We start from the raw sequence: 6,200 nt of genomic DNA on the forward strand, positions 1-6,200 counted from the left end.
TAAAATTAGTTAAATTGAATTCAAGGCAATGTGATACACATTACTGAGCACCTACTATGGATCCCTGGTAGCAAAGTGGATTTCGAGATGGGCTGCCAACTGCAAGGTTAGAAGTTCGAATATACCAGTTGCTCTGCAGGAGAAAGATGAAGCTTTCTGCTCCCCAAAAGATTTATAGCCTTGGAAAATCTATACAGATCCCTGTGAGTCAGAACCAACTCATCAGCACACAACCACCACTAGTACTATGTACCAGGAGGGGGATATTGCACTGGACTGCAAGGTCAGCAGTTCAAACTCATCAGCTGCTCCTAAGAGTTCTGGTGTGGTGCTGCAGGATATGCGCTGGACTGCAAGGTGAGTTTAAACTGCAAGGTTGGCAGTTCAAACTCACTAGCCACTCCTTAAAAACCCTATACAGGGTCTCTCTGAGTTGGAACAAACTTGAAGGCACTTAACAACAACAACAGCAATAGTTAATAATTATTTTTTATTGTAAGTAGGCATTTGATAAAGGAGCTCTGGTAGGCAGCATAGTGGATTCCAAGTTGGGTTGCTAGTAGCAAGGTCAGCAGTTCAAGTCTACCAGCCTCTCCATGATAGAAAGATGAGATTTTCTATGCCTGTAAAGATTTACAGCCTTGGAAACCCTATACAGGGTCTCTGTGAGCTGGAACAGACTACATAACAACCACCACTAAGCAAGTGATAAGGCTATGGAAAGTCCTCTGTGTGTGTGTGTGTGTTTGTCTGTCTGGCAATCTCTTTGATTTCCTCTATATAAATATAAGCACACATCTACATATATATGATACACATCCACTGTTGAGTTAAGTAGATTCAAATACAGGATGTTGAATTGGTTCTAATTCATGAGGGCCCTATGTGTGAAGAGTAGAACTATATACTCCATTGGGTTTTCATAGTCGTTTTCAAGGAGACAAGTTGCCAGGCCTACCTTTCTTTGGTGACACCTCTGTGTGGGTTCAAAATGCACTTAACCATCTATGCTGCTCAGGACCTGTAAATATGAGGGTCCTGGTGTGACCCTGTAGGATAAGCACTGAACTGCTAAAGTCAGTGATTCAAACCCACTGAGCTGCTCCTAGGAAATCCTATGCAGGATAGCTGTGAGTCAGAACCGACTTGATGACACTTAACAATAACAGTAACAAAGGCAAAAAACATTTCCACAAAATCATAGAATCCTTTATTTTTTAAAAAATCCAAATGTGACACTCTTGTTTCTTGACATATCCTCCATCTGGGTCTATGCATTTCTGAAGCAATGTAGCTGCCCAACCCTTCCCCAAAAGAATGGTGTCCTCTTTGATTTACATCACGTCAAAACAAAAGTTTTGACATCCTTGAGGGATTCTAATCATATTACTTTTAAATATTCTTTGAATTTGGAGACAAAAAAGGAAACTGAAGGGGCTTTTTGCAGGAGCAGAAAGCTTCATCTTTCTCCCACAGAGTAAATGGTGGGCTGGAAACTCTGACCTTGTAGTAAACAGTCTAGTGCTTATTTCATGAAGCCACCTAGCTCCCCAACATCTATATATTCACTACATATAAAATCACCAGCCACTTCTCAGAAACACTTTACAGGGTTGCTATGAGTAGGAACTGATGCTTCGACAGCACTTAACAACATATATAACAACATATATAGAGATGTGTGTGTGTATTTACACACATAGACATATGTGGTGGTGGTTATGTGCCATGGAGTCGATTCTGACTCATTGTGACACTGTACAGGGTTTCTGAGGCTGTAAATCTTTATGGGAGCAGAAATCTTCATCTTTCTCCTGCAGAACAGTTTTGAACTGCTGACCTTGCAGTTCAGAGCCCAATACGCAACCACTATGCTACCAGAGCTCCTTCACATAGACATATACAGGATTGCAATGCTGCTAAGCATCCTAGAACACACAGAACAGTCTCCCTCAACAAAAAAACTGTCCAGCCCACAATGTCAGTTCTTTCAAGGATGAAAACCTTTTTCTATAGAAGGGAATTCAGTTTCAGTTGGTTGGTCGTCTGCATGTCCTACAAGTAGAATATACCACCTCTTTTAGCACTTTTCAGGGCCAATTTATCCTTTAGACATAGTAGGTCTATAGCCCACAGTAAGTTATAAGGTCATGACAAGTTTTAACTTATTTTAAAATATGAAGAAAAAAAATCCAGTTTGGATGATATTAAACTTTATTCCAAAGCAGTCATAAAATATAATTTTGTATCTATACTTGCATACTAGAGGGTTTCAAAAAGTTTGTGGGAAAATTCCATTTTTTTTTTATTCCATTTTCCACAAACTTTTGGAATCTCCTTTATGTTATTAAAGACATGACCCACTAAGTCAAAAGTGCCTAGAATCTTGAAGATCATAATGTTCATTGGGAACTAGGAATCTTGTTAATATTCTCAGATCTTAGACTTGGAACTCCTCTGTCTTCCTTAATCCTCCACATGCCTGCTGTGCTCCAATGACTAAAGATTGCAATGTTTTCCTCTCACCTTTATTTTATCAAGGAGTAGAGTTATAATAATAACTTACTTCTAAGTTCAAACAAACAGCAGTCATTTCAGGGAATCACAATGGAGAACTTTTGCACCACTGAAGACCTTTGGAGCTCTTCTCATCTGGCCTCCACATTTTAATAGATAAGGAAAGTGAGGCTCAGACAAGTGAGGTAAACTGACTAAAAACATGCAGCTAATGTCTGCCAGAATCTGAACTTGGGGGATGGTTGTATGCCTCACTTTTTTTAGCATTCGTTTTTGATTCACACATTTCACTTATACCAATTTCCTCAAAATTGAGTTCATGATATTTGATGGGATAAAATCACCCTAAATTCTTAACACAATTGTCATTTCTTAACACTTTATCATGTCCAAAGTTCCTTAATGCATTTTTATATTTGATAGTGTATCTATGAGATAAAGATACAGCAATTCCTATCATTGCAATTTCTGTGATGCAGAAATGGATACACAGAGAGTGCACGTTGTTGTTATTAAGTGCCATTGAGTCAGTTCTGACTCATAGCAACCTAGTATAGTTTTTCAAGGAGTGGCTGATGGGTTTGAACTGCCAATCTTGTAGTTAGCAGTTCAGTGCTTGTCCTACAGTGCCACACCAGGACTCCTATCCTCCATTATAGAGCTAATAAATATGAAGTCACAGAAAAGAATACTCTAGACTTGACTGTCCTTTGAACTCTGTTTTCTGTCACTTTTTGTTGTTCTTGAAGTCACATGGTACTTAGAACATATTCAGCATTCAGTAATACTTATGGAATGAATGTTTGCACCTTTCTGTTTCAGAGATCATGTTATACCCCATATTACATGACAATCTATAATGATAAAAGCATGATGCATCCTAATCAGATAGATGTTGGATTTATCCACAAATATGTCAGCAAAGAATAGAGGGGCAAGGAGGTATTTTAATTTCAGTTCACATTGTTATTTTACTTTTTCCCTGTGCTGTTGCTTATAACTATGAGAAAATAAGTATAAGTATAAAGAAATAAAATGAAAGATGATCAGGTTTCAGAACGTTACATTGCCTTGGAATTATGAATTAAGAGAGCCCAATAAACTAGGTTACTCTGCTGACTTACTGGTCTTTCTGTCCTGCATTACTCTTATCTTCCAGACTGGGACCATTTAACCTTATATCTATGTTCCAAACTATACCCAGGTCCCCGGGGTACGATTGCATTCCCCAGTATATGGCCTAATGTAGTCTTGCTATGGTGCTGTAGGATAAGCACTGGACTGCTAATCACAAGGTTGGTGTTTCAAACCTACCAACCACTCCTTGGAAACTCTATATAAGGTTATATGAGTCAGAACTAGTGAGACAGCATTTAACAACAACAACAATGGCCTCATAGGAGACCTTGGGTGTTACAAATGGTTAAGAACTAAGCTACATTAGGTCTGGTGCTGAGAAATCAAGAAGAAAATATGTGGCTTAGCTTTTAGAAGTTCACAGTCTGGACTGATGTGTGAGAAGGAAACCTATAGGTAAACTGACAGCTACAGAATAGATTCAAACTATAAATAACTCATGGATAAAATACTCTGAGAACAGGCAAGGAGGATGGCTCATTTTGTTGATGTCAATGGTATTGTTGAAGCAGATTTTACAAAAGATGAAGGGCATTCCAGGTAGGAGGAGTAGCAAGACCAAGTCAGACATGCATAAGGGGCCATGCCACATTTGAGAAAGGTATAAGAATCCCAATACTGAATGCCTATGAGGGGCAAGGTAATTGGTTAAGTATTTGACATACATAACCTTATTGAATCCTACCAACAATTCTGAGTGTTACCTGTTTCATAGAAGAAGCACTTGTCACCCAGAGGAAGTGAGTGACGGATACCTTAAGCCAGTAATTGGAGTCTGATGTGTTTGTCTCCAAAGCCTGATGTTAGATCCTACACTGTGCTGCTTCCCACTTCACTGTGGGGAATGGGGAGAATATGGCCTAGGGAGGTGAATTCCCTTGCTCAGGATAACATGGCTTTGATAAATGGAATATGAATCTAGGTCTTGGTCCATGCTTTTTTCACTATCCTATACTACAATTCTGTGTAGGGGCACATGAAAGAGATTTCAACACAGAGACAGAAGCACAGCTACACAGTCCCCACAAACAGTGTTACCCTTACGGTGCAGACAGAATAGCATTACAAATTGCCCATAGTCCTTTGCATCATAAGAGAAAACAACACTCAGAGTAGTTGCAGGGAAAAATGAAAGGAAAATGAAAATAACTGGCTGATGGAGGAAAGCTATGGTATCCTCTGGGAAAAATGGAAAAATAAAGACAACGGATCTCAGGTTGAGGCAGTGAAAACACTTGGGATTTGTGTGGGAGGGTTGGCAGAAGCAAAGGATGTACAAGATGCAACAAATCAAGAGCAGAGCAAAGACAGCTCTTGTGTAGGAAAGCAAACAGAACACACATCAGTAAAGACGACTTTGTCTGAAGTCCACAGAGGGGGAGAGGGGAGAAGTGTTGTAAGGGATTAATGGAGGAAAAAGCAAAGAGTTGAGACTAAGAGTCCCACTGGTGATGGAGCATGCTTGCTAGTAGAAGAAAATCATGACTCAAGAAGTTACAGCCTGAGAGAAAAAAGTAGTAATGCAAAAGGGACAAGCTAAGAGGCTTAGCTAGGAAAACTTGAAGGATGAAAATAGAATCAAGCAAATACAAAGAAATCACAGCTCAGAAAAGGAGACATGTAACACAAATAGGAAAGCAAGCACGTCTGCGCTGAGTGAAGAATCAGTGGTAATAACTTGAGCACAAGCAAGAAGGCAACGTGGATTGAAATGATGTAAATGATTCATGAGGCGAAGCGAACATTTACTGACCATTTGTAATGTGCCTCACGTTTTATAGATGGTGTCTCCTAATCCTCCTAACATATCTGTGTGGTCAGCATGTTTATCCATATTTTCCAGAGCTAGTATATATTAAGACTTGACTAAAAACACAACTCTAATAATGGTAAAGGCAGGACTAGAATTTAGGTATGCCTACGTCCAAAGTCCAGAGCCACTACTCTTGTCTTATTTCAACCTACTTCCATCAGAGTTGGTGGGCTTCATGCTAGCCATTGTTGTTTCTGTTATTAAGTGCTGTAGAGTTGGTTCCAACTCATAGTGACACTGTATAGGGTTTCCAAGGAGTGGCAAATGGATTTGAACCACTGATCTTGAGTTTAGCAATCTAGTGCTTACCCTACAGCACCACAGCAGTACTGCCTACTTGTTGTTGTGATTAAGTGCCATCAAGTCAATTCCAATTTATAGCAACCCTGTTTAGGAGCAACTATTGAGTTTGAACTTCAGATCTTGCATTCAAACCAACCTTGCAGTCCAGCAAATTAACCCACAGTGCCACATCAGGACTTGTCATTTAGAGAAGAGTAAAATAAACTTGTGTATTTTATTTAACCTAATCTTTGATGTAAAGAGGCAAGTGGTAAGGTTAAAATAAAACAAGTGGTTTGCACAATGCCTGGGACACATATATAACTGTAAATGTTAGTTTCCATGACTGTACTTAGCCAGAAACTGAATATGGAAAATTGATGTGATTTATGTGTGAACAAGAAGAGCAACTGTATTCATACATTTAGATGAAATGATGCCACAATTTCTG

The sequence above is a fragment of the Chrysochloris asiatica genome, unplaced genomic scaffold (genome assembly GCF_000296735.1).
Source record: "Chrysochloris asiatica unplaced genomic scaffold, ChrAsi1.0 scaffold00081, whole genome shotgun sequence".
Classification (NCBI taxonomy): Eukaryota; Metazoa; Chordata; class Mammalia; order Afrosoricida; family Chrysochloridae; genus Chrysochloris; species Chrysochloris asiatica.